This window comes from Mauremys reevesii, linkage group 1 (genome assembly GCF_016161935.1).
Source record: "Mauremys reevesii isolate NIE-2019 linkage group 1, ASM1616193v1, whole genome shotgun sequence".
In the NCBI taxonomy this organism is placed as follows: domain Eukaryota; kingdom Metazoa; phylum Chordata; order Testudines; family Geoemydidae; genus Mauremys; species Mauremys reevesii.
Genome location: NC_052623.1, coordinates 106,814,010 through 106,838,136, shown reverse-complemented (window position 1 = coordinate 106,838,136; position 24,127 = coordinate 106,814,010).

Below are 24,127 nucleotides of genomic sequence, written 5' to 3'. Positions count from 1 at the left end.
GGATGTAATTCCCTTCTCAGTAGGCAAAAAAAGGATCATCCTACCAGAGCAACATGTGCTGTCTTTGTACCATGTTCTGACCTGGACTGACTGAGAAGAATACTATTAGCTGACAAGTAGCATTGGAGGCTAGGGTTTGTTGTTGTTGTTATAAAAGTAACAATGTACTGCCAGCTTCTGGATCAAACTGAAATAGAGTGCACATCATCAAGAGAGATCACTGATTCAACTACATCTAACAATGAACAGTAACATGTGACTTCATCTGCTCATACACAAACAGGTCATATGTCATAGTGAGACAAGATCTGAGATGCAATTTTCTGACACCTTTTTTGAATGCTTGTTGTTGCTGCTAGTTCTAGATCACGCAGGAGGAGAGGCTACACACTCATTGTCCTGAGTAACATACAGCAGTGGTTTCACTATGTAATTACAAATGAACCAAATTCACAATAAAAAAGTTCAACCTCCTTGTGCCACCAATGTTGTATTAAACTTTTGAAAAGGGGACTTTAAAACAGAAAGGAGGATGGTTTAAAGGAAATTAAAACCATAGACTCAGCATGGAGGCTATTTAAGGATACCATAGAGTCGCAGAAGGCATATGTCTAAGGTACCTCTACACATGAAAAGAACAGTGGGGAAATAGTTTATTTATTTATTCAAGCCAACCAGGTATTCTTCAAGAAATTGAAATGTACTTCAAATGAAGTTTACAGAAAGGAACAAACTATAACTAAAATGAAGTTAGAAAGGCTAAGAATGATTTTGAAGAGCAAACAATTGAAGATGTAAAAACAAAGGACACGAAATTATTTAATTATTTCAGAAGAAGGGAGTCTGCAAGGGAACCAATGTACCTGCAGGACAATGTAAGGAGTAAAAGAGCCAATTAAGGAGGATAAGGACATGTAGAGAAGCCATGGTTGTGAAGCCTGTAAGGAATCAGCTAACAAACGATGGCTAGATTGAGAGGATGTTGAGATATCTAATTTTATCAATAAATTTAAAATTAGGATTGGGTAAACAAAACAAACAAACAACAAAAATAACCAAACAACCCCTTCCCCCCAAACTTTCAAATGCTGTATTACCATCATTTTTACAATGGCTGACCTATGGAACTATAAAATCCTGTTATCAATGTCCTTGACCTCTCTTCCCATTCCCTGTTGTTTAGTATACTAACTTGCTGCATACTGTTTCAAATTAAGTTGCAAGCTATTCTGGACAAGGAACATGTTTTCCTATGTGTCTGTATAGTGCTCAGCACAATAGGTCCCTGAACCTAATTGGGGCCTTTGGTTGCTACTGAAATACAGATAAATAAATATATTCGGACACATACACACTATATATATATAGATATAGATATAGATATAGATATAGTGTGTATGTGTCCGAATATATTTATTTATATATATATATATATTTTCCAGCCTTCAGCACAGAAGACATTGCAGAGATGTGTATCCTATACCTGTTCTTTCAGATAATGAAGATGAAGCCCTGTTAGAAATTGTGGTGTCAAAATCAAAAGTGGTAGAATAAATGATCAATTAAAAAGTTGCAAGTCTCCAGGCCCAGACATCCACATGCTCTGAAGGAACTTAAGAATGAAGAGAAGGGGCAGATCTTTGGTCTCTCTTTCTGTTATCTTTTTACATCTTCAGTGACACAAAGGGAACTTTAAGCTGCCCTGAAGCAAGAGCTAAGAATGCTGTTACACTAGGGGCTCAGTACCTTTGAAAAATCAGGCCAATGAATATTTGATGATTCGGAGGAAGGAGGTGTTAATTTTGTGTGGGGCCTAATAAACTTACTACTTAAAGTTTTTATGAATGGGGGAGGGAAGCAAAAATATTATGGTCAATGTGATGGTTGTATAATTAAGTTATCTACTAAAGAAAACTGAGCCCTTTCTAGTCGTACTGCAGCTCTGTCAGATTGCTCCAAAACATTCTGAAGAAAATCAATAACATATCAAGAACACAGTGATACCTGGCAGTTTAATTTCAGAAAGTCTGCAGATCAATAGCTTTAGAGAGGCTTACAGTTCTTCAGAATCTAAGTGTAATAAAACTAATGCCGGAGACTGTGTGTGTGAGATTAACATTCATTATTGGGACCTCTACAACATTGTATTTTAGTCACAGCCTGTAATGTCACTTGGTAAATAAGATTTAGAACAAGACATTTCTCATTCTTTTGATGATTATTTGATTTAATTTATTTCACCCTCCTCCCCGGGTTGTGCCGCAGTTAAGGCTGTCAACATTTCCATTAAAGCCCAAATATTAGAAGTGTATAATTCAACAACAAGATAACGACAGACTGAAACTTCACCTCCAGGATCTCTGATCAGGAATACATTATTTTTAATTAAATTTGCCTAAATTTCATTCACTTATTTTTAAGTAAATGCCAATAGATTAATAAAATATGAGTTTAGGATTATTTGTTTGCCCTCAAACTCAAAAACTCTTTCAATTTTAAAAATTAAATTTTGCAAGATTTAGTTTACAAATCCCAAGTAGGGGGAGCGAGGCCTTTTGGATATTTCCAAATCAAAATAGCCAAGAGATAACTTGAGTTTAAAAACTGGTTAGTATTGATACAAAGTAATATTTTATGGTGATTTTTACAGTGGATGTATAATAGAAAATTTGATCTATTCTAAATACACACACAGTCAATACTTTTATGGCTGCAACAGCACCATTCTTGCCTATACTGTACACTAATATTTACAATAATGCACAAAATACTGTACACAACATTGTCAAGATAGTAACTCACTCTTTACTGACTGACTTGTAATTTGAGTCAGTTCGCTGAATACTTGCCTTTTCAGTGTCTGCACAGGCAAGTCATAAAAGATTATGAGAATTTAAATGGACAAATCCTAGCCCCTATTCAAAGCCCAATTCAACAGGCTTTGCTCAGGGAATATAAGAGAGAGTTGGGGAATAGGAACTGGAAATTACCTCACCTCATGTTAAGCAGTGTGAGCTGCTGGCTGGGTTGTAGGAAAAGGTGTGTGGCCCCTTTAAGGCCAAACAACCAGAGAGTGGCTTGCTGCAGCAGCTTCAGACCAGCTCAGTGTAGCTGACCCATCCCTGCCCACAGGTAACCAGAAGAGAGAGGTATTGTTTAGTTCCAGGTTGGTGCAGAAAAAAACCCTCTTTTACGTGGGCCATTTGGTGCAACTTCCCACCCATGGAAATGGAGAAATACTAGGTTTTGTCAGGATCTGCTGTGGATTTTTGCTAGTCGCTCTTTTCTTGGGGGCCTGGGAAGAATTTTTCCCTCTCCACCAGATTGGCCAAGGTGGGGTGGAGGGGTGGGGTTCGTCTTCCCCACAGCGAGATGAGACAAATATGAAACTAGGGTTAGGCTTTTATGTCACAACTCATTATGTAAATATGAGGCGGATGTCCAGGGCAAGTACCCTGTAAGAAAGAGATAGGGTGATCAGATCAAAAGGATTACGAAAGGATTTAAAGGAGGTATTATTTAAAGAAGCACAAACAGGGGGCGGGGTTGGGACTCATATGACTGGTACGGAAGGGAACCAATCCCCCCATCTCTTTTATAGCCCCCCTTAACCCTCATTCAAAGGGGGGGATGGTAGGGTGACCAGACAGCAAATGTGAAAAATCGGGACAGGGAGTGGGGAGTAATAGGAGCCTATATAAGAAAAAGACCCAAAAATCAGGACTTTCCATATAAAATCAGGACATCTGGTCACCCTAGGGTGTGGCAAGGTCTCAGCAGCAGGTTGGCTGGGGACCAGGATGGGCAAAGTGGGAGGGTTGACAGCAAACCTCCCATCCCCCAGGAATTACCAGCACTGTACACTTGAGCATTAGCCTGCTAAACCCAGGGTTGTGAGTTCAATCCTTGAGGGGGCCATTTGGGGATTTAGTTGGGGATTGGTCTTGCTTTGAGCAGGAGGTTAGACTAGATGATTTCCTGAGATCCCTTCCAATCCTAATAATCTATGATCTGCTGGGTACTCCCTGCTATTTAGGAATAAAGTTGCAGCCTAATTAAACCACATCCAGTGTCTTTTATCCAATGACATCAACCCCACCCCAACAGGAGCAAAGCACCAGAGCAGATATTAATCTACTTACACAGCACAGGGCCCATAATAGCAGATACTGCCCCTCCATTCCCCCCCTTTATGGAATGGGCTTGGAATAAGAACTATATTAATCCAGTGTTGAGACTACACAATTTAAATGAAAAGTCAGTGAATTCAAACAACATGCTGCTAGATCCTCCAGTTGTTGGTTGCAAAAAATGATGGGCAGGGTCAATTATGGCTCCAAACTAACAACATTGCCACCTCCTTCTGACCAATTCCCTACCCTCAAATGAATGGGGAGATGAGCCTATATAAGAAAAAGACCCACAAATCGGGACTTTCCTTATAAAATCAGGACATCTGGTCACTCCCTGAAATCAATGGGGACTTTGCTATTAAAACCGGAGCTGGTTGAAACACAGAATTGTCATCTTCTGGGAAATTTTGACAGTTCTGTAACATTTTCATGCTGAATAAGAACAAAACCTAATATTTTCAAAATTCCCCAATTTAAAAAAAAATGATTTTTTTTCTTTTACAAAAAATTCAGTTTAATCAAAACAGCTTTTTCCATAAAAAAAAAAAAAGAAAGAAAAAATCTGGCCAGCTCTAATTGCTAATATTTTTTGCGGATGGTGCTCAGGTACTGTAATGATGGGTGGTGGTATAAAACACATCTAATTATTTGTATTTATTTATTTCTGGGAGGTCAAAGAACATAGGCTCCTCTCTTCCTGGTTTCAGAAATAAGACTCTTCCCTTGCTGTCGAGCAGAGCTGGTTGGGAACTTCCCATCAGAATGATTTTCCAATAAAAAATGCCCTTTGTGCAAAAACGACTCAAATTTTTTTGTCAGGAGAACCAAAATGATAACTCCCTCACTGCTGACCTGGAAGACTCTTTTCAGTTTCACTTTCTGGCAACTCCGCTGAGGAGGGAATCAGGAAGGGAGAGCCAGGGAGACAGACAGGAGGCTTGTAGTGGCCAGCTGGCAAGCTGAAAAATTTGGTTTCTGTTTTTTTAAATGAATTTATTTTTTTAAAATGTCTTCCTGTGAAAAATTTACCAGTTTTGTCTTTGGACCCCAAGTCAGGAAGATTTTTGTTTCCTCAAAATGTGAAATTTTCCTTGGGAAGGAATTTTTATTTTCCAGACAGCTCAACTGACAACATGTCCAGAAGAATCTCCCCGAAGCTCCTTCATGGAAGCAGAATGGGAGGAGGCCAAGCTGCTGAGGAGAGGAGCTTTTTAAGGACTAGATCTAGCAAAGCACTTACGTGCATGCTTAATTTAAAGCAGGTGAGTAATACCATTGATTTCAGTGGAGCTGCTCACATTTTTTCAGTTAAGCACATGTTGAAATTTTCAGCTGGATTGGTGCCTAAGAGCTGACAAGAAGGGGCACCAGGAGTCTGTCTGCAGAGAATATGGTCAGGATCAAGCACCTCAAGCTCCACTGTTCATCAGTAGGTAGTGCGGGCACTCTTCTCCCTCTGGTTGCCCAGAGATGAACCATGCCATGGAGAGACAAAGGAAAAGGTCAGGGGTAGTCACTCACACAGGTGTTTGCCTTTCTCTCCCTCCCTCCCACTGCAGGTAGAGGGCTGCTGGCATCACCATTCACTGCTCTTTAACCCTGCCACAGAGATCAGAGAGGAATGTGTAGCTTCACTGGATCAGCCCCCCTCTTTCCCCTCAGGCCTCCTACTCTTCTCCCTGTTCTGGCCGGGCAGATGGATCCCTAACGGAGCAGGGGAAATTCTGGCCCCTTCAATGGGGCTATCTTGATTAACAGCAGCTTAGAATCTGGACCAAAATCTTTTCTTCTAATGAATTCTCTTCCAAGTGTTCTATTATTCCAACTATTCAGTTAAAACTGTAAATACTCCCTACTGTCCCACAGTGAAAAATATATAGCTGTTTCTATGCTAGGACATTTTCCTAAAATGTCTCATCATTATCATCACTGATGAGAATAGGAATGATAATGCAGTTAGAGTTCCAGGTAGCAGTCCATGCTTTAAGTACTGTAGATGAAATCTTGGCCTTAATGAAGTCAATGGCAAAACTTCAGTGGGGTCACAATTACATCTTGTGGCTTACCATATTCAGAGCAGGTAGGCCTACATGACACAATGGATATAATATGGAACTGAAATAACTAACAATGATAATGGGGAATTTTAGGGGGGAAACTGCTAGTGTACACAAAAGCCTATATGAATTACTTCAGTAACAATGTATTTATAAACACCTATCTTTAAATTAAATTATCTTATACATCAACCTAAAACTGATTATATGTTTCAAATCAGTTTGCTGCTTATTATCACCAAGAATTATTTAATTATAATATGCTATACACACTTATTTAACATTTGTATTTATATTATAATTTAATTTGTTCATGCTGTATCTATAACTATAAACACAAAAAGCATGTTGAAGGAGAACACCACTTTATTAGCTACTATAACACTGATGGTTTTAAACCATTCATGGCAGCCATCTGCCATAATAGTTCTTAAGTCTGTATAGAGCCTTCTTATGTTCAATTCAAACAAAGTTTACAAAACAGCTGAGTGAGTGGAGAGTAAAAAGGTGCTGAGCTGTTAGTGCCTCAGGATATACTTTGAGTACCACTGATATAATATTTTTTTTATTTTTAACCAGAAATTAATAGGCTAATTTTCAAAGATTAGCCTATTTATATCTGAGTTTGTTAAACATTGCAGTAGACTGGAACCAATTAACTGAATTACTCCTAATTCCATATTATTAATGTCAGAAGTCCCATGTTTCTTTTGCTGAAATTCTGTGAAAAGTGGGTCTGTATAAAGAATAGATTTCCTAGGGATCAAAGCAGGTGGTACAACTTTGTAATACAATGTTGTAATGGCTTGCACTAGCCAGAAGCCATTGTTTCACTTGCAAAAATAATGCTCTTGTAAAACAACTGAGAGACTCATGAAAATTAGAGGCAGAAAAGACCATTCTGTCTCCTGCATTCCCCTCCTTCTTGGAATTAGAGTGTTATATTTTCCCTTTGGCTAGTGTGTGAACATGTCATTGTCTGAATTTTGGGCAAACATTAGTGATACCATGCAAAAATCCCCAAATGAATTTACAGTGAAGATCAAGAAAAGAAATGTTCCACAAGAATCAGAGACAATTGAGAATAAACCTTACTTTGCAAATGGCCAGGAAAACTGTCATAGAAATTAACATTAACCCTACAATGATTTTGGAATCAAAATTTGCTAAACTGGAAGCTAAAAAAAAGACAATAAATTAGAAAAGATTAACACTACAATTTCAGAAATACAAGAAGCTGTCTGAGGGAAGGATGGATCAGTGCCTCGATGTTAAATGAACGAAGACAGATAATCAAGAAACCGAATGGTAGAGCAAATAAAGCTACTGGCTGCCAAATTGGAAGAACGTGAGAATCACAGGAAAAAAAATCTAAGACTGATTGGACTCCCAGAAGATACTTAGAAAAGTTACCCACATCTTTCTTTGAACAATGGATTCCTGCTGGAGCTACAGGGTCTGAGCCCAAGCCAAACCCTGATCCTGGGTCCAAACCCTGTTGTTTTGCAGTGTAGCTCCTGGGGTAGTGTGATTTGTGTGTAAATGGAAGGGGGCGATTAGGCTTGAACCTAAATCTGAGCCCCAGGCTTACATTGCAGTGTATCATAGAATCAGAATATCAGGGTTGGAAGGGACCTCAGGAAGTCATTTAGTCCAACCCCCTGCTCAAAGCAGGACCAATCCCCAACTAAACCATCCCAGCCAGGGCTTTGTCAAGCCTGACCTTAAAAACCTCTAAGGAAGGAGATTCCACCACCTCCCTAGGTAACCCATTGCAGTGCTTCACCACCCTCCTAGTGAAAAAAATTTTCTTAATAGCCAACCTAAGCCTCCTCCACTGCAACCTGAGACCATTACTCCTTGTTCTGTCATCAGGTACCACTGAGAACAGTCTAGATCCATCCTCTTTGGAACCCCCTTTCAGGTAGTTGAAAGCAGCTATCAAATCCTGCCTTATTCTTCTCTTCTGCAGACTAAACAATCCCAGTTCCCTCAGCCTCTCCTAATAAGTCATGTGCTCCAGCCCCCTAATCATATTTGTTGCCCTCCACTGGACTCTTTCCAATTTTTCCACATCCTTCTTGTAGTGCGGGGCCCAAATCTGGACACAGTACTCCAGATGAGGCCTCACCAATGTCAAATAGAGGGGAATGATCACATCCCTCAATCTGCTGGCAATGCCCCTACTTATAACACCCAAAATGCCGTTAGCCTTCTTGGCAACAAGGGCACACTGTTGACTCATATCCAGCTTCTCATCCACTGTAACCCCTAGGTCCTTTTCTGCAGAACTGCTTCCTAGACATTCGGTCCCTAGTCTGTAGCAGTGAATGGGATTCTTCTGTCCTAAGTGCAGGACTCTCCACTTGTCCTTGTTGAACCTCATCAGGTTTCTTTTGGCCCAATCCTGTAATTTGTCTAGGTCCCTCTGTATCCTATCCCTACCCTCCAGCATATCTACCACTTCTCCCAGTTTCGTGTCGTCTGCAAACTTGCTGAGAGTGCAGTCCATGCCATCCTCAGGATCATTAATGAAGATATTGAACAAAACCGGCCCCAGGACCGACCCTTGGGGCAATCTGCTTGAAACCGGCTGCCAACAAGACATGGAGCCGTTGATCACTACCCATTGAGCCCGACGATCTAGCCAGCTTTCTATCCACCTTATAGTCCATTCATCTACCCCATACTTCTTTAACTTGTTGGCAAGAATACTGTGGGAGACCGTATCAAAAGCTTTGCTAAAGTCAAGGAATAACACATCCACTGCTTTCCCCTCATCCACAGACCCAGTTATCTCCTCATAGAAGGCAATTAGGTTAGTCAGGCATAACTTGCCCTTGGTGAATCCATCCTGACTGTTCCTGATCACTTTCCTCTCCTCTAAGTGCTTCAGAATTGATTCCTTGAGGACCTGCTCCATGATTTTTCCAGGGGCTGAGGTGAGGCTGACTGGCCTGTAGTTCTCCGGATCCTCCTTCTTCCTTTTTTTAAAAGATGGGCACTACATTAGCCTTTTTCCAGTCATCAGGGACCTCCTCAGATTGCTATGAGTTTTCAAAGATAATGGCCAATGGCTCTGCAATCACATCCGCCAACTCCTTTAGCACCCTCAGATGCAGTGCATCCGGGCCCATGGATTTGTGTTCGTCCAGTTTTTCTAAATAATCCCGAATCACTTCTTTCTCCACAGAAGGCTGGTCACCCTTCTCCCCATACTGTGCTGCCCAGTGCAGCAGTCTGGGAGCTGACCTTGTTTGTGAAGACAGAGGCAAAAAAATAATTGAGTACATTAGCTTTTTCCACATCCTCTGTCACTTGGTTGCCTCCCTCATTCAGTAAGGGGCCCACACTTTCCTTGACTTTCTTCTTGTTGCTAACATACCTGAAGAAACCCTTCTTGTTACTCTTAACATCTCTTGCTAGCTGCAACTCCAAGTGTGATTTGGCCTTCCTGATTTCACTCCTGCATGCCTGAGCAATATTTTTATACTCCTCCCTGGTCATTTGTCCAATCTTCCACTTCTTGTAAGCTTCTTTTTTGTGTTTAAGATCAGTGTAGACATACCCAGATTTACATCTACTGCTGAGAACAAAGGGCTGTGGCTAAAAGGTTAACTTCATGAAGGAATAAAACACAGATGCAAAAAGCTGATTTACTTTTTGGTTTGATTTTAAAGTTATTAGGATGACTTAAAAACATAAATGTTAACATATGAGAGGTTTCAGAAAAAATCAAAAACAGCTTAATTGGCCATTTTTAATACCCTACTTCTCTAGTTCATAGTTTGAGGCAAGATAAAGGAAAGAAGAAGGGGGAAAAGACTAAACTGATTTTCAAAGAAAAGCCATTTCACGCTGCATTGCTAATCATAGCAACCACTTCATGGACATAGAAGTGTACATGTAAGGGACTGGGGGGAAACACAATGGGAAAGTGTCTATGAAGTGTCTGATCCTATTTCCAACTCCCAGCTAATTCCCAGCTCTACTTGTGTTTGAGATCTGGAAACAAACCAACAGTCTCACAGATGCTCGTTCATTCACCCCTTTCTTGTTGGCTTTGATTAATTTATAAGAACTGAATCAATAGCTTACCACTATGCCATTTATTCAGTTTCATACTATTCCCATGGGCTGATAAAGTTAATGCAATTTTTGAAAGCTTCTACTTGATTTTTATAAGCTAGTCCAATAATTATTATCAACAAACTTCTGAAATTTGGTGCATCTAATTTTCAATCCACATTTAGAGACTGATTTAAGAAAGGTTACTAGTAAATATCTACAAAATTGGAAATTAATTATGTTCAGTTCAAGACATGATTATTATTAATTCTTTTATGGTACTCACAAGTTTGTTTGGGGGCCACAGAACAATGTAGGGTGGAAAGACGGGTATTGTGCTTCAGTGAAAACATATAATGAATAGTTTCCTATCAACATATGGGCAGTGGGTGTAAAATGCAGACCCTATACCACACTGCAGCACACTCTTATAGTGTGCAGGGGGAGTGGATTAATTCATGACAGTTTGCCTAGCTTTGCTAGGCTGCTTGACAAGACCAGTACTAAGGGCATGTAGCTGTGATCTTTAACACTCTCCATGCTGAAACCTAGACAGTGTTAAACCTTGCAGACAACCCCCATAATAAAGGTTGAAATTAAAGTGTGTGTGGGGGGGGGGGAGAAGCAAAATTGTAGGATATTAAACTTAGGGTAGTGTTAGGGAGAACTCCCTCCCACCTTCAGATTGGTTTTCCCATTCTCTCCTTGCTCATTTTCTTTTCTGTTATTTTTCCCATTTTCTTTCCCCACTTTCAGTCTGTCTCTATCCCTACTGTCAGTCCTCTTGTTTCCTCTGCTTAGTTACTTTCTTTTTCTCTTCAGCCTCTCTGCATCTATTTCCCTCCATCTTCCCAGCTCCCACATCTCTTCCTCCTCCATTTCATTCTCTTTCTTTGTCTTCTTCTGTCTTGTCAAACAATATTTTCTTGTTGTTCGTATGAAATATCCATCAACTTTTATTCCTCTCCCTAGCTCTCTCCTAAACTCTACCTTCCCAGCACCCATGCTGAAAATCCTTCCTGGGATTCCTATCCATTTAATTTTTCCTTTTTGGCCTCTTTTCTTCTCCTTTCTGCTGTTCTCAAAGCCCCCAGTTGAGGGGGGAGTCGGGTTCAGTGTGTGACCAGGGAATACATGGATTATAATTCTGATTGACTCAGTATTATCTGCTGTGAGAAAATCTATTTGAGTTTGACGAAAAGAGCAACCATCACTCTCACCCAATTCAGGCACATTTAGCAGACTCTCATATCCTGCACCCCTTGAACTTCTGACAGATTTGCTTTCATGGGACTGAGGAGCCCAATACTCTCCCCTCCTTGATTTTTCCCTAACCATGTCTAGTTTTAATTTGCCTCCACTTATGCTAGTCAAGAGAAGAGGGGACAGGGAGAGAATTTACCATTTTGAAGATAATCATTAAGGGGGTTTGTTCCTTCTTTTGCTGTCTTCTGTCCACAGCTGTAGTTAGGTTGGCAAGGGAAATCTACCAGGCTAATGCATTTAGTTGCTGAAAACGAGGGTGACAAAAACGCTCTTTTCCTTGCGTGAGGGAAGCTGAATTCTTACTGCTCTTCTTTAATATGTCAAATTGAAGAGGACCAATTTATATTCAGTTCCTGTTTTCATAATTGTGTGACTAGGAGGAAGATAACACACCAGGAGCAAACACAGAAATATATACTTAAGCATTTATGGAAAAAAATGTTCAGCATTTAAAGCTACTTTATGCAAACATTTCTTTTAGATAAGGAGTAACAGTCATGAAAGCCAATAGTTAAAACAACTCCAAAGCATAAACAAAAATTACCATGAGAAATGCAATTCTGTACCAGCTGGCATCTAGTGTGTAGGCTGTTATTAGTATATTAAACAACTGAGCAGACATTCTCTGACCTGTGGAAAGTACAAAAAAACTTTTTGGTAGTGTTAATGCACATCAGAACTTCTAGATTAATGAGAAATGTTAAAATTTTGCAAAATGGGTGTCTGGAGTGCATGTTGGAAAAAAAGAGGAAGTGGAAACCAATAGAGTCAGCCATTGCTTAGGATAATTATTGACATCCATCTTTCAAAAAAACATGCTAAGCTTTTTGCTTCTTACACATTTTACCATTTGTTGCTGCATTCCAAGAATCCCCCAAGCAATTCATGATTCACAAATGTATACCTTCAATTCCAAGACATTTGTTTCACTTTGCATAATAATCACTTTTGTTTTAACAGCTTATGATATCTCATTCGTGCATTTTCATTAAAGAAAGACACTTGTCTCTAAAATATCATCAAAATATGCAGCACACAGTCAGAAACTGAAACTCTTGTGGTAATGAATTATTTGCAAGAATATTTCCAACATCACACACATCCACATCCACAGTAATGAGCCATATAAACAGAATAATGTTAAGGGCATGAATGTTAGGCAGCTATTCTTTAGGTGTGTTCTTATGTTTTTGTATCATAAGCAATGGCACAGAAGAAACTCATGATTATGGTCATGGCTATATATTGCTTGGGAATAGCTGCTATGTATAGGGATGTGATAAATCACTAATTTTCATGCATTCTAGACACAGATCATCACATTTGGCAGGCATTTGTATCCAGCAGAATCCTGATCTCAACCCACATAAAAAGAAGATGAAATTCACCAAGGTAGGGAGGCCATCCTGCACCACTTCAGTCCTGCAGTAGTGGGGCATAGCAAGACCTACCAGCCAAGGGATCCTCCACACTTTCTGTCTCTATGTTGGTCTGTGGGATGAGGGACAGCCAAAAGTAGACTGGTGAAGGATTCTCCATATTCACAACAATGTGAATCCAGTGGCCAGAGATCATATACATGTAGCACTGGGAGGCTAGGCTAACACAGATTGATGCTGATAGCATTTACAAAATGGTGGGTACATAATTAAAGGCCAGGCTTTAAAAAAAGGCATATACTGTCAGTTGACTATATAAATGCTAAGGTGCTTAAATATATATCTCTGCAGTTTATATTTTTATTATTATTTTAAAATAGGCTTTGTGATGAACCTCAAAACTCAAGTTTATTTATTCAATGAACCAGTCAATTAAGAAAAAAAGCAGAAAATTACTAATGCCACCATGAACAAGTCAAAATATAGTCTGCCATGCCCAGAAAGGACAACGAAACCTACTTCTCCTTAATGGGCCACTTTACCTTGAATGGTCTCTTACAGTATGTTGTAACTACCTATGCTAAACAATCTGTTCCACCTTTTATTAGTTGTGACACTGAGTACCTTTCTCAGACCAGATGAAGAGCACTGTGTAGCTTGAAAGCTTCTCTCTTTCACCAACAGAAGTTGGTCCAGTAAAATATATTACTTCACCCACCTTGTCTTTCTAACAAAACCCAAGGTATACCATCCAATCCCAGTGAAAATGGAGCCACAGAGATGTAAGAGAAATAAATGGACAGCCTTCACTACAAAATATCCTTAAACAAGTGGCCATAAATACAGGAAATATAAGCAGGCAAATAGCAGAGATTAAGAAGAAAACAATAAGAATAGGATAAGTGGAGAATCTTGGTTCAAATTTAGTGGATAATAGGTTGCTGTTAAGAGCTAAAAGCAGGAAGAGTTAGGGAACAATTATGGGTGAAATCCTTGCCCCACTGAAGACATTGACAAAGCCCCCACTGACTTCAATGGATCCAGGATTTCACACTAAAAGAAACAGAACTACAGCAGAAGACACAAGTGACCCCACTGTAAGCATACAATATAGTGATCATTGTGCACTCAAAACTGCCTTTGACTTCAAGGGATTTTTTGGGTGTATAAGAAAGTAGAACTGGGCTCCAGTTAACTTAGATTCACAACTCACTTTGCAGATTATTTAGTTTCAGCTCCTGCAGTCAGACATGCAAGTAGTGGCTACTCATGAGGGTAGTCTCCTTATACGGCAGTGGATGGGACTGTTCATATGCATTGGAGTTTGTGGTTTGGGCCTTCATTAAGCATATGCACAGCAGTGTCTGTCTAAAGAAAATCCAACAAGTACATTAGCATAGTAATTATTGTTGTTCAGATTTTAACACTCAATCTAGGCTATTTACAATTACCTGCTCAATAAATGCAGTATGTTCCCACACAAGATAGTTAATATTCATACTGATTTCCTGATTAGAACTACACTGTAGGTCCCATCATATTTTGTTTATGTAAAATTGAATATAATAATAAATAATAATAGTGACAATCTTCTGAGAAAGAGTGATATATTGAACCACGGAAGAAAGGCCTTATCTCTCCCATCAAAGCCCAGGTGATTAACTTGAGGATCTTCCGTTAAATGCTAACCTGAGTTATGCATGTATATTCTCTGCACATCGATGAAAGAAGAGACCCAAAAGTGTTTGACTTAATTAATCTTTTGCTCAGCCCTTCACTATAAAAAAAATCTAAAACCTAATGCAAAGGGACTGAGTAGTTGGTATCTCTGTACAGTTACAAGATGAATTACAATAGCTAATACCCAAAACATTAAATTGAGTACTAATCTAATAGCAGAGTCTGGAATGAGGCCAGTACATAGTCCAGGTTATTTTCTATCAGAGTCCTAATTTGGCAGTGAGAAAGAAACAAATATTACTTTGGGTCCCATATGGATTAAAATCATACACCATGTACAGTACTGTATTTAAAGGTAAATTTAAGAATAAAGAAGTGACTATCTAGATTCTCATAATTTGATGCTAGGCCCTGCTTCTGCAAACAATTATACATAAACTTAACTTTGTATACTATTATAAGGGTTTCAGAGGCCCATTGTCCACGAGGCTCACTCTTAAGGAAATATGACTCTCAACGACTTCATGGAGCCTCTGTAATTTCAAAGACTTCTTGAGGAATGAGAAGGGCAAATGGGGGCCTGATTGTCTTACTCATCATCATCATCATGTTCCTGTTACACCTCTGGCATTTAGGGCAGTGACGAAGCTCCTCCACACCTGTCTGTTTCTGGCAAGTCTTCCAATGGTTCCCCAGCTGTACCCCAGGTTTTTCAGGTCGGCTTCGACAGCTCTTCACCATGTTGATTTCAGGCGGCCTCATTTTTGCTTGCCTTCAAGTGTCCATCTTATTGCTACTCTGGTGATTGAATCAGTTTCCATCCAAAGCACATGACCAAACCATCTCCAACACCTCCTGGCAACGATGGTGCTCAGATCCTCTTGGCTGCACTGTGTCAATAGATCTTGGTTTGAGATTGTTCTGGGCCAAAAGATACGGAGGATTTTTCAGAGGCCGGTTGTATGGACTGAAGACAGTTTGGACATGTCATACTTTCTCATTCCCCAGCATTCTGCATTATAAAGTGGTGTTGAAAGTACGTAGCTCTGATAAATCTTGAGTTTGGTTGGGTATCGTATTTTGATGATTTCCAGACTGTATTTAAGCTCCTGAAGATGTTCTGGCTTTATTGATATTGTTCCGGCTGTCCTGGCTGACGGTGCTGCCCAAGTATGTGAATGTTCTACACTGATGGAACATAATCTTCTATCCATACTGGTGATGGTGAGGCAATATTAAAGGTCATGATATCTGTCTTATTGCGGTTGATTTTCAGTCCAATTTGCTGGCTGAATGCATTGAGTCGAGTTGTTTTTTCTTGTATATGGTGTTGGGTATGTGATAGGAGAGCAACATCATCTGTGAAGTCCAGGTCTTCAAGGGATGAGAAGAGTGTTCATTTAATGCCTCTAGGCATGTCTTCTGTTGTACGCCGTGTTACTCAGTCGATGTCAATCCGGAGAGGATTGCAGACATGACATACCCCTGACATACTCCTCTTTTGACTTCAAAACTGAGCTCACTGTGATCAACACTGCATGTAAAGTTGAAATAGAAGCTTTTGATGACATTGATTATACAGAAAGGAATTCCATATGCCCGCAGAATGCGCCATAGGCTGATCCTGTGAATGCTATCAAAAGCCTTCTCAAAGTCTATGAAATTTATGTAGAGTTGCTGTTGCCATTCTAAGCACTGTTCTATTATGTTTCATAGATTGAAGATCTGGTCTGTGCATCCACATCCTTTCCAAAAAACAGCTTGCTCTTTTCTAAGAACTACACAACTGCCTCTGAAATACACAATACTTTGCTTGGCACAGATAAACATGTGATACCACACAAGTTATTACAATCACTGAAAGTTCCTTTCTTTGGTATCTTCACTATAGCCCCCATTGGTCCACTCATCTGGCACTTTTTCCCTTTCCCAGACTGATGTAAATAGAGGGGCCAGGATATATGCTGTTAATTTAGGATTTACCTTGAACAATTCTGCATTCAAGTTATCCTTGGCAGGAGCTTTCCAAATTTTTAAGGATTTGTTGGCTTGAATGATCTCTTCCTTAGTTGGGGTGGCTGTGTTGATATCAAAATCTTCTTCTGCCTCCTGCGTGTTTGCTTCCTCTTTAGATGGCTTCGTGTTCAACAATTCTTTGAAATGTTCTGTCCAAAGCATTTCTTGTTCTTTTTCAGTTGTTACTAAGTGTCCTTATTTGATACTGATGAAAGTGTTTGTTGGTGTCTGCCATTTATCATTGATAAGCCGTGTCATTTTGTAGACGGTTCCTTGTTCACCACAAGCAGCTGCATCCTCTGTTTGTGTTGCCAGATTATCAATATAATGCCATTTGTCCTCTGTCACAAAGCGTTTGACATCCCAGTGTGCCTTGCTATACTGCTTGTGATATTTGTCCTTTAGCTTTTGGGATTTTCTGTCTAAAACTTTTCTCTTCAGGGCTTGTCTGGTTTCTGTGGTGTTCCATGTGCTGGGTGTAATCCACTCCTTCCTTCTCTCCTGCCTGTAGCCTAGACAGGCTTCACTGCTCTGTTTAGAAATTGCTGTTACTTTGTCCCACTTCTTACTGATCTCATCTGCATTCATCAAGGTCTGCAAGTGCTTGAAACCTGTTCTTTAACTACAGAATGAAGACTTTCTGTATTTCAAGGGACTTTAGCTTGTCAATATAGTAACATCTATGTTCATTGTTTGGTGGACCCACACATCTCAGTTTTAGCTTAATGGAGGCTGTCACAATGTGGTGGTTGCTGCCAACATCTGCACCCCTTCTCACTTTCATATCTGTCAGTGACTGTCATCATTTGCCATTGATCATGATAGGTCAATCTGGTTCTTATCTCTGCCACTTGGAGAACACCATGCCAGCTTGTGAATTTCACAATGTTCAAACAGGGTTCTGCCAAAGACTAGGACATTCATATTACAGAAATCAACAAGCCTTTCTTTGTTTTCATTCATAGTGCCAAATCCATGTTTTTCCATTGCTCTGTAGTTGTTTGTGTTGTCCTTACCGACTTTGGCATTCAAGTCTCCCATGACAATAGGTTATGGCGTAGTACTCTGTCTAACTCCACCTGTAGTGTAAGGTAGAATTTGTCCTTTACTTCTTCATCGCTGTCATTTGTCAGAGCAGAACACTGAATCAGGGTGATATTATTATGTTTCCCTTTCAGTCTGGCTCTCATAAGTCTGATGATGATGGATTTCCATTCAAGCAGGGAATGCTCCACTCCCTTTTTCAAAAGAATGGCAACACCCTCATGGTGTTGTCCATCATCCCATCCAGAAAACAGCAAAGATTCTCCCGAGGCTGTTGTTAATCTTCCTGATCCCGTCTATCTGCTCTCGCTGACACCCAGGATGTGTAAGCTGTAGTGTCTCATCTCTGCTGTGACCTGAGCTAGCTTTCCTGCTTCATACATTGTCCGTACATTCCAAAACACAAGTTTGGTTTTCGTCTGGTGCTGAGCACTTCAGTCTCCATGCCAGTGACTTCATTTCAGCTTTCACCACTGGCAGTCATACTGGTCATTGACTCCTGAAGGTCACACAATAATGGTCAATTTCTCCATTGTTATTTCCGTAACAGTTTGTTTTTTATGGGAAAGGATTGTTAGCTCTGTGCCTAACCCTCAACCTGGAGGACCAGGGTATCTGTTTTGACTGGCCCCTCCCCATCAGACCAATCCAGCATGGTTGACCCTACCAGGAGCAAAAAGCCCCCTCTGATACAGACTCTGGAGATCGTTAGAGCACGCAAGCTGTCCCGTCACGACAAGGCATGGACACCAGAGGACAGGATTGTCTTACTACAAAAGTGATAATTATTCATCATACCTTTGACATATGATCATCTGAGGCCACTAATGGTGTGTGGATGTTACTAATACAATCTGATGCCATTAATATGCATCAATTTGAATTATTTATTTTGAGTTGAATATGGGGCTTATGGGACAATATGAGAACAATGCTGAAACAGAAACAAATAACCTATTGTGCTTAGATTAATATCCTTATCAAGTTAACATTGATGACTCTCTGAAGCATATGCAACCCATGGCTTATGCAGAACTCAAGTCAATGGGAATTGGAGCACAGCATACTAGGAAAATGGACTCCATATATATTTTGAAAGAGGTGACAAGCTGAAGTTTTCATAATAGGAAAACTAATAAAGAAAAATTCAATACTTGTCAATCTGCCCTTCAACTATGACTGGCAAAAAGGCCATGATTGTTAAGGACATCTGAAGAAGAAATTGCCTCTATGTCATGCCAAGGTAAAGATACATAATTTCCCTACCAGCATGGTGACTGAATGAATTTGAAGTGTGCTAGCTATTTAAAAAATTACAAAAGGAAAAAAGAATTCAAAATTTAGGAGGCAAAAAACAATTGAACCTGGTCCAGTTGAAATAATAGAAAATAAACCAGCAGCAAATTTGATCTATTGAATTTTCCCAGACAAGCAAAGAAAAAGTCACAGAATGCATATAAAATGGGGTGGGACTTTTTATAAAAAGTAGAGCAGTTGCTTCCCTGATAATTAAGTAGATTGCTGCAGTGAAGTGTCCTATTTCTATTTTTATCTCACTTTTTAGTTCCCATTCCACCCTTCACCAACAGCCAAATGGGACAATTTTTTTCTAGTGCTTCTTCCTTCTGCTCATTGAAGTTTTGTTCTTTTTTAAATTATTCTTTGCCCACTACTGTATTTTGAGATCTTTCTCAAGTGGCATGCTCAGATGGGTTCATGGAGATGAGCCAACAATGGCAATGGTGCGAAATTATCAGAAAATTTCCATCATGTCGACAGGGCCAAAAGGTACAATTGAACAGTATAAGGGGTAGTGTGGTCTAGTTCAGTGTTTCTCAACCCGTGAGTGTGTGCCCAAGGTGGCTTGAGAGAGTTAGTAACCCTAACCCACCAGTGCAGAAAAACAAAATCCTGCAGAACTAGGACAAAGCAGCAGCAAAGGAAGGAGAAACCACTTTTATACTTTCCAAACATCTGCACCTCACCCTGCTTCCACGTAAGGTGCTACTTTCAGAACTGATTCCCTTGACCATGAGCTTTCAAGTTGGCTTCATAAACACTTTTTGCAAAAATATATTCCTGCATGATTCCACACACTTTCTCTTTACACACACATTTTTGCAAACATAATCTTTCTTGTTTGGATGTTCACAGAAAGCTAATAAAAGGCCTCATAAATATCACTAAAGAGGAGATGAGAGGTTATATTTGGACTACATATTGTGACTAATTTTTCTGAAGTGTTCACTCAGCTCTTATACCAAATAAGTACCAGATTGACAAATGCCAGTCACCAGATTACAGAGAAGGAAATCATTACAGAACAAGAAATAACAAACATAGAAGAAAACAACCCTCAGTGCTGGACATCCCACATATGACTACCATTTCTAGCACTGGTGCTAGTATCACAGAGCTTGTCTGCGCCTCCATATTGATGAGCTAGAGTTAGATTGCTGCTCTGGTAATGGGATTAATGCTTTGATTTTGTGCTGGGTGATCCTTGTTCCCAGGGGCGGCTCCAGGCCCGAGCACGCCAAGCGCATGCTTGGGGCGGCATGCCATGGGGGGCGCTCTGCCGGTTGCCGGGAGGGCAGCAGGCAGGGTGCCTTCGGCAGCATGCCTGCGGAGTGTCTGCTGGTCCCGCAGCTCCGGTGGACCTCCCGCAGGCGTGCCTGCAGAGGGTCCGCTGGTCCCGCGGCTCCACCGAAGCCACGGGACCAGCGGACCCTCCACAGGCACGCCTGCGGGAGGTCCACCGGAGCCGCGGGACCGGCGAGCGGCTGAGCGCCCCCCGCGGCATGACACCGTGCTTGGGGCGGTGAAATGTCTAGAGCCGCCCCTGCTTGTTCCCCTTGAAAAGGGAATTCCATGGATACAGAAGAAGTGGCTGGATTTGTCCCACTGTGTGTTCCCAAGTTTTGCTGGCTAAGCCTTAGGCACCAAACTCACATAGAATAAACTAATAGCAAATCTATATATAAACCGATAATACATCACTCTTCTCCCCAGTAATGTACCACAGATGTTTCAGAGAACAAAATGATTTTCCACAACAGGTCATATGTGTAATACATAAACGCAGAGCTGTTGCTGGTAAATGTGCTCTCTGCTACACTTTCCAGATAACTTGATAACTTAAAGAGTCACTGTCAGCTTGTGCACCCTGCTTCTGCCTGAAAGTGTGGTGTGTATACTGTAAACTATAGCATGTATAGTTAGAGGTGCTGGAACGAGGGGTGCTAGCTTTAAGTGGTAATAACAACCCAAATACATGGTTTCTGCCTTCAGCACCCCCACTATAAAAATTGTTCCAGCACCACTGTATAGCTACATATAACACATACAATGTCATAACTGAAAGAAGCAGGTTTCACTTTTCCTGCTGTGTAGTCAAATTCTCCTTTTCTGAAAAGGTTGTTATAAAAATTAACAGGGAAGGAGAGAAAACACTTATCCAACTTTTAAAGTAAATTTTAAAAAATATTAGCACATACTGTTTAAAGGCTTCTCTAACAGAAAATGTTTTTCTTTTATAACTATTCAATTAAAAGAAAAACAAGATGGAAGGGTCCCTTTATATCAAAAAGGTCTGAAGATAAACAAAAAATGGCTTGTGTTCTGTTGAAAGACTGTCCCTGGTTGCTCTGTGCAGCATGGATATTGATAACATCCACTTTCCCCCGGCCTCACAAACTTTCCCCCTGTTACTGGCCATGGCATGCTTGCATGGCAGCATGTGCTTGTTTTAAGCCTCTTGGAGTTTCCTGAAGAGAGACATTATTCCCTTGTCAGTCACTATAGCACCTTCTACACTAGATGCCTGCTTGAAGTACACAATGGTAATAGGCAGCAGATACAGACCACCTACTTGAAAAGGTGCAATCCACAAGTCCCTCTTGAACTGCCAGTACAGTTGCCTTTCTGTGTTAGAAAGAAACAAGTGTTATCTTGATGACTAGCCCTAGCCTGTGCAAAATCCTCAATCCCTGAGACACTACAAATATATCCAAAGCTGTGCTCCAAGCTATCCCCAAAGGTACTTTCCCTGCATAACTGCTGCTGCCTTTCTTCTCCATGCTGTTCCCTGAAATCTACCCTTAATATAATTTATGGAGATATACCTATCTCATAGAACTGGAAGGGGCCAAAGGTCATCAAGTCCAGTCCCCTGCCTTCACCAGCAGGATCAAGTATTGATTTTGCCCCAGATCCCTAAATGGCTCCCTCAAGGATTAAACTCACAACTCTGGTTTTAGCAGGCCAATGCTCAAACCACTGAGCTATCCCACCCCCGTTGCATAAGTTACACAAGGAGGGAGAGTCTTTGTGTGCATATCCACCCCTCCCCTGACCCACAAGGGCAAATCACAATATGACCTTTAGTGTTAAGAAGGCTTGCAACAGAAACAATTAAAGTAAACCACTTTAAGCATAGAAGGCACCTACTTCATGATTCTCTCTCTCTCTCTCTCTCTCAGGCTTTCCTCACATTAAAAATAGTGGCAAAAATATGCATCTTAAAATATTTTAGATAAAATAATCTCACCTACTTGAGTCCATTCTCAGGAACAGCATCTTTCTGATACTACCCCACTCAAGGCGAGTAAGAAAGAGACTCAGGCCCCTTCCTACTATTTTCTCTGAGTCATGTTCCTGACTACCAAACTGAGTTGGAGCTTGCCCTGTCTGTCTCAAGGTCATGGACATTGGGTGAACCCCCACTTTGGGGAGGCTAACCCGCTGGTCCTACCCCTTCTGCCCTCTCCTCCACCCCACCACTGGAGGAACCTGATACTCCCCCCATGTGCTGCTGAGCGCCAGGCTAAGCCACTGGCCCTAGTGCCAGTCCGACCCTCTGGCCCAAACCCCGGGCTGGCCCAAGCCGCCCAGGGCAACCGCAGCCCCAGGCTGCTGGCTGGAGCTGAGCCCCCACTAGCTTCAGGGGAGAGAGGAAGGGAGGTGGGACCTGCGGGTTGGGGGGGGAAAGAACATGGGGGCCATGGCCTGGGCTAGGGGAGGCTTAGGCTGCCCTGGACTTTGATACTCACCGCCCATGCTCAAGGTCCCTGTGACCTTCAGATATGAAATTCTAGATTTAGCGGCTTTGTATAATAGAAAGGCTTGGCAACGACTGATTTCTTAGAAAATTGCATAATTGAATGTTCCTGGCCATTAGTTTCCTAAAGATGTTTGATCAAGAATTAGGTTTAATTAAATAGTTACCAGTCCTGTATAGTATTTAACAAACTTTCATCTTTTATGGCATCCAATTAAAATAATATTCCTTTTGCACCTGAGCAAATATTTCTCATTCATGGAAAGCCAGGTGTCACCAGGACTTTTTCTCTGAAATCTGCCCCCCACCCCCTTTTTATCATTTGAGACCTTGCCATTTTTATATAATGAAGTTTTAGCTTTCTCTTTTGAATGTAATTGGATCTTTGAACACCCAGATCGTTACACAAGTTCCAAATCAGATTCTTCATGGAGGAGTATTGTTCCTAAATTCTGAGTATTAATAGGTATTGCTGACTTACTTTACACACACAACCTGTTGTTATAATAAGATGGAACTTGAACAAAAGTTACCATATTACATTGACTGATTTATTTTATTTTATGATAAATATATCTAAAACTAGTCTCTCTCATATGAGTAAAGACATAATTTCCCAGGTACTTAGGGTCAAACAAGACTAAATGCCAATTGCCTCAGTCTAAAGTGATAGTATCACGGGGCAGCAAGCAAAATTGTTCCAGAGCATGAAATGACATATATATTAGGCACCTAATGACCTTTGAAGATTTGGGCCTTAAAGACCAGAGTCATTTTAACACACACAGACACAAGATTTGGGACATATTCTCCCATTACTGTAAGATCATTTAATGGGAATTTTGAAGCACATAAAAGAAAAGGGAGAACACATCTATATTTTTTTCTGCCCAATTAATCTCTTTCTTTCCCAGTACAAAAGTAAAAGCTGGCCTTTTGAAACAAAAATATAAAAAGGTGATAGGTTTGATGAGTTGGGATTGGATTTGTACTGATGATCTCAGGACACAGAATGATACTAACAAAAATTACAGGCAGTTTACATAATGAAGTTATTAGAATACATATAATTGCGGTGTAATTATCCAATATTTACAAGAGAATTAATTGGTAGAGGATTCATCTTCTATGACAAGCAGAACAACATCAAGTGAAATACCATGTATCTGTTATATTATAGTCACTTGCACATATAGTGTTTTGATGGTCCTCTAGTGATGGTTCTAATTATGGTACTAACTGCTATACAAGATGCTTTTTGGCCTACTCTACCCAGAATCCTTAAGTAGAAGTTGGTTTGATGTGTTTTGGCAGTGGAAAAAATGAAGTATGGTGAATTATTAGCAGCAAAATGTAAGGTCTTGTTTTTCTTTATAATACATGTGTGAGCATTGTTTAAAAAAAATGTCAAGTGAAAGAGTCAAG